Source organism: Cibotium barometz, chromosome 20 (genome assembly GCF_041138505.1).
Source record: "Cibotium barometz isolate CiBa-2024 chromosome 20, ASM4113850v1, whole genome shotgun sequence".
Lineage (NCBI taxonomy): Eukaryota > Viridiplantae > Streptophyta > Polypodiopsida > Cyatheales > Cibotiaceae > Cibotium > Cibotium barometz.
The window spans coordinates 25235070-25244572 of NC_141065.1; positions in this window are offsets into that span (position 1 = coordinate 25235070).

Consider the following 9503-nt stretch of genomic DNA (forward strand, 5'->3'; position numbering starts at 1 on the left):
TCTTCCAATTTTGTACTGAACTTTACTATTTTAGGAGCAACTTCATTGCGATCATTGCGATCATTCTTCCGAGGTTCATTGAGTTATACAAAATAATATTAATCACAAACACAACTTCATTGCGATCATTCTGAGGTTCATTGAGTTATACAAAATAATATTAATCACAAACACAACACTTAATACAACATAAGAGCAAGCACAAAGTGAGGATATCTCTTATTAGAAAGCTCAATTGAAGTTGATACACTCTTATTGCTTATTATCATACCACATTACCCTTTAAAGAGTACAATGGAAAGCTCTATGCTCTTTGATACTAACAAGATGATTAACTCTAGCTCTACTCTATGCACTTTGCTATATATCTAAAAGAAAACTCTATGTACATTTGTCTTATCTCAGGTAGAGTGGAAGTATTCTTGTTACAAGATCAAGAATAAGTTGTTATAATTGAACTATAATGACTTTGATCCTGGATAATCTAAGGGAGATCCCAAGTTTGCTTGACTTCTAGTTGGTCAACATTACGTTTTACTTTTAATGAGTGTTAAATTACTTGTTTTAATCAACCACAAAGCCTAATATTATTTGCTATGATCCTATATAGCTAGATTCTAAACATTACACTAGGGTGAGCACAACACATTTTATAATTCATGCTCATGCTCCCCACCAATGAGAGATATCTTTTCCATGTTATCTTTCGTTGCATTAGCATCATGGGAGTTCTTCTTCATCCATTACATTAGCATCATGGGAGTACTTCTTTGTCCATTACATTATAATCATGGGAATCCCTCTTGTAGCAATCTTTAACAAAGTGTCCTGTTATAGTGACACTTTTAATACATTTCTCTTTTGAAATAATGTATGATCTTAGGTCAAGTTGAGGTTTGTTTAGTCTGATTATCTTCTCCAAATAGAGAAGATTGAACATTGTCAAGGGTTTGGTAGATTTATAGGTGTAGATACTAGTGTAGTAATTCCTTCTCTTTTGAAAGAATGCTTGGGATTCTCAGTCTTCCACTTCCCATGCAGCTTTTGTGCTCTTAGGTAAAGGTTGAAGTTTTTTTAATAGAAGATTGAATTTTGTCAAGGGTTGGCTAGATTTATAGGTCTGGATACTAGTGTAGTAATTCCTTCCTACATAATCGTCAAAAAAATAGTTATTGCATCTTCATCATCATTTGGGAATCCCAAACTTTCTATTAGATTATGTTTTTCATGTTGCTTATGTGACTAAAAACTTATTCATAATATTCCTTTTAAGAAATTAATCTCCAAGCTTTTTTTGAATATTTTCCCTTGTCTTGAAATAAGCTCCACATCATGTGTCAATGCAATTTTCAAATTCCCTTAGATGGTCCAAGTTTAATGATGTCCATAGTCTACACTTTCTCTTCCTTTCCACATCTCTTTACACCTACAAGTCTCCAACGTCCCTCTCATATGAGAAGGAACTTGATCTTCATGTGCTATGTGTGAAACCCCTTAGTGTTAAATTTTTCCAATGAGAAATAGTGTATCCTTCACGTGAAAGGAGTCTTAGCCCTATTATTTATTACAAAGCCAATGTCTACCTTTTTTATAATTTGAATGCAAACATGCTTCTTTTCCTATTGTGCATGTAAATTATCCCTTGCAAAATTCCTTTTTCTTGTTTGTAGCAGAAAAGATTTACTTTACAGATCTTTAGATCTTTTCCCTTATAATATTCTTTTTTATTTTGTATACACAAAAATCACTTATAGATATTTAGAGCTTAGATTCCCATTGTGTATGTGAATTTCCCCTTTTATAATATTGCTTTTTCTTTTATGTAGACAAGAATTGCTTATAGATCTTAGGAGCTTATATTCTAAGTAAATCTTCACTCAAAGTTTTGCATTTATGAAAGAGACTTAGCCCTAACAAACATTAGAGAAATAAACTATTGCTCATGTCATCAAGTGCTGCATTATGTTATAATGTGTTGTGTTGCATGCTATTTTTCACCATGTTGCTTTGCTCTTAAACTACTACAATTATTGAGGTAGCTATTGTTACCTTCCATTGATGTCTTACTGTTGTTGGATTCATAAATACATGCTAGTCCTATAAAAGAAGGATTTACCATGAGCTTTATGTGCATTTTATGAATAATAACTTGATACATTATATTAAGGTTATAATATAGGTTCATGCTAATAATAAGGCTCTCTAATCCATATTTTGTAATGAAGGTGAAAAAGAGAGAATTAAAATTCAAAACCTAAAGCTATCCACCTATTGAGCTCTACTTTCTCTCTTTCTCTCCTCTTTGTCTTGGGAAAGAATACAAAGAGAAGGCTTTGATTCCATGTCTCAAATCATGGTGGGTATAGATTGAGACAAAAACTAAGATTATGAGCCATCAGAAAGTAGGTGCATAAAGAGACAAGAGATAATGCTCAAAACATCATCAACATAGTGCTAATTTATGCTTTTATTTAGAATGAGACATTTAAGTCACAATGCTTTATACCCTTCTTGGCACACATACATCTTCTACACACACTCCATGTGACTCCCACATAAACAATGTGAAGGACCAATCACACATGCTTCCTTTTATATTCACCTCACAAAAACAACCTTTGAGCCAAGAAGCATCATCCTATTCTAATAAGGTATGCTCCCTTGGCCCTCCAATTTTAATACTTTTCCATTTCCATCTGCCCTTCCCTTTCCAAATAACTAGATCTTCTACCTTGGCATTATGAAAGAAAAATATCTAAACTAGTTTAGTATCCAAAATATGTTTTTTACCCATGCATGGACTACCATAGTAAGTCTAAATTTAGTTCTTCCTATTACTACATCAAAGTATTGAGATGTTAAGAGAATGTATATTAAACATAAGACCTATGAATCTTGCTATTACATCCCTCATGTGAAAGCCATTAGCTTCAATCTAGCTTAATTTCCAAGTTTGATAAAAAATGTCCATCTTTTTAAAGAGGTTGATCTTGATTTTTACAATGCCTCTATTATTACATTCACTCTCCACCTTCCTTGCATGATTATAGTCACTCTCCACCTTCCTTTCATGATTATATTCACTGATGAGTATGTGGGGGGGGGGAAACAAACAAAAGAAGGACGCAAGGAAAAAACGAGGAGGCACAGGGGATTGGGTAGCATCCAACATGAGAAGAAAGGGGCATAGGGGAATGCGAGGGGCTCTAACAGATATAGCAGGTGGAGGGGAGGCACATTAGAGGCCAAGGTGACTATAGGATAGGCATAGTAAAGTTATCATCAAAATTTATGACACTCCTATAACATGGCTTTAAGTTTTTATGTTTTTCAAAGTACAAGGCATTCTGCAAGATTGAGTCAAGGATTCCTTCTAGAAATCTTCCAGTTAGTTATTCCATCAGAGAACTTGTCAGTCTCAGCACATCGAGAGTGGAGGTATCCCACTCTGTTGATGTAGTCTCTGATTTGCTTCTTTCTCTACCTAATTGACATGGTAGAGTTGGTTGACGAGGTTCCATCACCGAGCTCCCTGATGGGAATACCCAATTGCGAATGTGGTCTTTAAGGTGTGAAAATGAGCCTTGTTCTTTGGTTTCAATGATCAAAACCATTGTCTCACCTTCCCTTCCATGGTGAGGCCTAAGGCACTCATTCTTACCAGTTCATCCAGTTAACAATGTATAGTACATATTTGATCAAACACTTCCAAGTTTGCAATGGGATCTCTTGTCCCATTGAATTTTGGTGTTAACTTTGAAATTTGCATTGGTTTGATCGTGTTTTGCTATCTAGGATTTGGTACCACCACTGTAGTTGGTGGTGGAGTTGCTCTGTGAGTCCTGTTAGTACCCCCTCCTTAAAATATCTTCCCTGGTTACTGTAGTTGGTGATTTGTTTAGGTGGAGGTTGAGGTAATGGCTACAAGAGATTGTATGGGTAGTACTGGTAGGTTGGTGGCAGCAAGTATGGCATATATAGGATATTGCACTTGAACTTGAGGCAAGTTGGGATATTGCAGAGGGTAGCCATGTAAGGCTAGGTCATACTGTGGGGTGTGGGTTCCTCCCAGTCTTGGATCTATTCTAGAGCCTCGTGCTCCCTAAAGTAATGTTCTTACTATAGTGTAACCAGTATCTTGGGTTGTTTCTTCAGCCCTATTAGCCTGGGTTATTGTTGTAGCCCCTATGGCGGCAGATATTGAATCTGGAAACCTCTACACTACTTGTACCAGAGTCTAATGATGCAAAGCTTGAAGATGTGGTAGGTTTTCACAGTTCCAAATAGTCCTAGGTTTGTATTTTGATATATAGTGTATGTATATATATATATATGGTGTCAATGGTGGAGAGGAGGGCATAGCCTCAGCATTGGAGATTGCATGACTATGTGGCATGTTTCCATATCGTGAGCATTGCCACACATAGTCGTGCAATCTCCAATGCTGAGGCTATGCCCTCCTCTCTCAAGCCCATTGACACCATATATATATATATATATATATATATATATATAAATACACTATCAAAATACAAACCTAGGACTATTTGGAACTGTAAAAAGCTACCACATCTTCAAGCCATGCAGACAGCTCACGGATCTGTTTTACAACAAGTAAGCCTTCTTGGTGTGCCTAGAAAAATCATTGGTATTCATCTCTTGGGACATGGCCACTAGCCTAGTTGAGTTTGATTCACCTACAGCTTCAAAGATAGTCATGCAGCTGATCCTCATCACACTACGTATGGCCCAAGCCTTCTTTGGGAGGTGGCAATGTGGCTTTGACCCAATGTCCAACCCTTTGGTGGGCATCTTAGGCAATCTTATGATAGTTTGCTTTTCTAGTCTTAGGAAGGAACACCTTTCTCTCCTCCCGGTGATAGGTGGTGATATTAGGAAAGTGATGGAATCCCCCCCCAACATTCACTTTGGTTCTTACTCGGACGATTGGGATCCCATCCCTTTGTATCTGCATAGCCTCTCTCTGAAGTCCGTGCCTCATACCATATCGCTTCTTTGCCTCCATTAAGACCCTATTTGCAGATAGTTGAGTACTTTGTTCTTCTAGGCCAATGTTTCATTTGTCGATAGATGGGACACCTCGCTAGAGCTCGTCGTCAGTCTAGGAGGGTGCCTCTAGTGGTCCCCCCATTCCGAGTTCAAATCCTCCAGGCACCATAACACTAGGACCTAACCTCCATCCATCATGGTGTAGGAGAGTGGCAGACTGCTCGCCCAGGGAGGCGCCCAGGGAGGAACTACCGATAGACTTCCTGTAGGCCGGCAAGACACAAGAGGATACCATTGTGTCAAAGAACCATTACGAGCATTTATCTCAGTAGCCTCCCGATGGTGATGTCCCCCCATTACCCTCGAGGAACCCGCCTTTGCTCCCCATATATGGAGATTGTTGCCTTGTCTCGAGACCTTTCTCCACACACTCAGATTCTTGCAAGGCTCTCTAACTCTTTAGAGCCTTTGGTGGGCCCAACTTCCTCCCCAAGCCTTCCACCCCAAGCCTTTGTACATGTGTGGTGTTACATCACTCCAAGCCTTCCACCCCAAAGAGTGGTGCGGTGATCTTCTCCTTTCCCTTGATTGTAGCACTGGGGATGGATTGGAGCATGGAGTAGGTGCTATCGTCGTCCGCTATTATTCACTGGCAGGAAATAGGGCTCTCACACCATTTTCATGAGTGATCAACGTATCACTGACATGCTTATTGACCTCTGGCCCTTGGCTCGGATGGAGTTGCGTGGCTCGAAGCATACAGATCAGGAAAGGGAGATGGTGTCCCCCAGCTTGAAGGTGCTTCTTTTTGTGTTTCTTTATGTTTCAATGTAGTACCCCTTCCCCCTCCTATAGATTCATGGATTGTGATAGGTGGAGTCCAATGTATGCATATTCCATGCTTGGATAGAGTGGCTCCACATGGAGGAAAAAATTCATGCCCATCTACTACTGGTGCGCCTTCACCCCCGAGGACCGACAATGACTACTCTCTGTGCACGGTGAAACCCATGCCCAAGGCTCTTCAAGTAGAGGGCAGTTTCCATAGTCCCGCCTCCCAAAGATCTTAGTTATATAGATTGTCTTATGGAATATTTAGGGTTTGGGGAGTCCATAGTGCTTTCAGAGGCATGGTGTTCTTAGAGAGGAGCTTCATAGAGCAATAGTTGGTGGACCTATTAGCATTCTCTTCATCCAAGAGAATCATCTTTCAAAGGTGTGTACTCGCCCGGGAAGATCTTGTAGAGGAGGAGTCACACCTTTTGGTCCCATTCTTTTGGCCCCTCTTGGACATAGGGTGGAGTATACATTTCTATCAAGGAGAGAAACTATTGCTGGTAGTAGTTATTGATTCAGGCACCATTGTCACACTAGACGAGCTCAATGCATGACCATCAGGATTGGAGAGGGCTGTGTGGAACATATATGTGCCAAATGCCCACAGCAGGCAGAGCCACCTTTTGGAGTATTACAATTGTCAATCCCTTCCACACCAAGCAAATTTTTGGTGTATGGGTGGAGATTTTAACATGCTAGAGTTGGCAAAGGATAGACTCGGAGGTGGCATGGCTACAATATTTGGTACAGAAATATAATAATCGTCTTGGGAGGAGTTTATTTTGGCTCTTAAGGGATAGGAACCTTAGCATTTACCAAAATTTGGATGCAACCCTAGGAGTCTGTGCTTCTCAAGATCCGACGAGGAGTATCGGCTATAATCTATCTAAATTAGGTTGATTCTGATTGGGCTTGTGGCCATGATGGCATGATTGGTATTTTGGCCAAGGACTACTTTTTTTGACCATGCACTGGTTATTCTTTCTCTAGACCCCTAGAGGTGGACAAACATTTAAGCACCTAGACTCCTGATAGCCTCATCGAGGACTCTATATATGTACTAGGATAGAGGAGATTTGGGAGAGGTTCACTCAGGAAACAGAGCCTGCCCCTATCCGACCATGCCACTGTCATGTTGCTGCCCTGCAGAGTCACCCCCTGGATTCAGGCCTTGGAGAGATTAGCAGTTTATTATAGGAGGCAACACGGCGGTGACATGGCTAGACAGGGGAGCATTTGCTGGGGCCTAGCTTCCTTACCACCACCACCACAACTCAGAGAGTGCATGAGATAGCTCATGGGTTCAGGGTCAATTGACTGATGTTGCCCGTAAAAAGCTTAGATTCATAGATGAGCGGAGGGGGAGTACAAATACCATGTGAGAGCCACACCACCGGGAATTTCCTTGAGATTAAAATCCCACATAGGCAAAGAGATGGTATCCGCAGATTTTTAGGCCAGGATGGATACATTATTATAGACCCCCCATGTGAGAGCCATTGCCACAAATTTTCATAGATTTCTTTAGCTCTCTTCTCATGGGTGCCCCCATATCTTCATTAGGTGTTGGATGTGCATGAGCGGGTTTGGTGACATACAAGAGAGGTGGTTCCTTCTCCTTCTCTGAAGACTTTCTTGTTCTTCATAGTAGAGGAGCTGGCGGAGTCTATGATGGCACTACCTAGAAGAAAGTTCCTGAGATAGGACGTGCTTCTAGTCTCCTTATTTGTTTGACATTGGGATCTTATGAAAGGCGGCCTCAGAGCTGCCTTCAATAAGATAATGATTATAGGAGCCATGCCGAGAGGTTGTTTAAGGGATTGATCCATATGATTTGCAAGGAGGGTGATGATAGATTGGAGATTAGACAGCGGTGGAGATCCATCACCCTCCTAGGGACCGCCTACAAAATTTTGGCCAAGGCCTTTAGTAGCCGTGCGCTCGCCTATCGAGATGACTGCAACCCTTCCTCCTTGACTTGATCCATGGTACATAGACGTTGAGAATCAAAGCATTCTGGATAATAGCGAGGATCCGTCAACAAGATCTTATTGTTTGATTTTGAGAAAGCCTATGTGACAGAGTAGATTGGGGCTTTCTAGAGGCGACAATGTGTAGGATGGGATTTTCAGAGAAGTGGTTCTGAGGTATTTCTAGGCTCTACTCATCTTCGCATAGTGTTGTGTTTCCCAACAGCTCAGGGTGACAGAGTGCTCAGTCGTAGTCTGACAACCTTCCAGGTCGTGAGCACCACCTTGATACTGCACGTGCAAAGATGGTGGGCCACCAGAGTAAGCCCTTGCCCAAGATCAAGAAGACCGAGCTTAAAAGGATGGCGCACAATGGCAAGAATCAATAAATGGATGAATGAATGAGGGAGGGGAGAAGGCGCCAACTGAAGATTGTAGTAGAGCATGTTTCTAGTCTCATATTTAGCAGTTGCCCAGTTGTGTGTTTGTACTGGTTCTGGAAGTAATTCAAGAACAATTTTATTTCTCCTTTCATCTCTATATAATTGCTGCAATGTATTGAATAGGAATGTTGTAACTCTGTTCTAAGAAATATGTTGTGTACTTTAGAGAGAGAGAGAGAGAGTGAGAGAGTTATGTGGTGGTGTGAGAGCAGAGCGTGAGTTGAGAAGTTCCAAGCTGAGCGATGTTTTGTGTGTCCCCATGACCACACTAGAGTTGGTGTCCGAATCCAGAAGCTCTGGCGGGTGTCTGTGTGTCCCCATGACCACACTAGAGTTGGTGTCTGAATCCAGAAGCTCTGGCAGGTGGCTACATGTCTCCCATGGCATTGCCTAGCTGGTCTGTTACCCCCCTGGACTGGTGTCTTGCCATTCTGCTCTCTCCGAGAGTGAAAGCAATGAGAAACACCTGGTGATCTTGCTGGGGTTCCCACTACCGTAAAACTGTTGGAAAACTTTCTATTGAAAGATCTCTACTCTCCCTTGTGGGATACCGTAGCAGTGAAGCAAAAAAATCTCCTTTGAGTAGCAGTTTTCACCTTCAGGAAAAGGAAGCTCTGAAAAGGAAAACTCCGGTCCTAAACAATTAACTCTACACCAAGCCCTGTGGAAAAGCCATAACATGGAGGGAATTTTCTGGGAAGGTCAGCACCACGGAGAACCTTTTGCCACACTACCCAACCAGCAAGAATGGATTTAGGCATGCCTTCTGCATGATGGTGAACCTAAGAATGAAGGAAAGTAATGCCTTTCCAAGAAGCCCTCTAGGACCGTTCCAACCAGGAAGATAGTGTGGAAACTTCCACAACACCACACGAGCAAGAGGGAATCTCAGGGTTCAAGGAAAAATTGGACCAAGAAAAGGAGTGCCAAGAGCTAGAAGCTGTGCACAGTCTGGGTCTCCAGGAAGCCCAATAAGGGTGGAGCAACAAAATCCCGAAGAACAACCACAACAACAAAACCCCTAGAAAAGGTTCAAGGGAGCCATGGCATCATTGGCCAAAAATTTCCTGGTGTTCTCAGGAGAGAAAGGGAAAGATCCAGACTTGCATGTAAGGAGGTTTGAGCAATATTGGAAAGTAGCCTGATCTCAAGATGTGAAAGAGATAAAGTTGAGTGAAATCCGCAGAGATGCTTTCATGAACACCTTCAAAGACAAAGCCACGGAGTGGGTATCAAGATGATA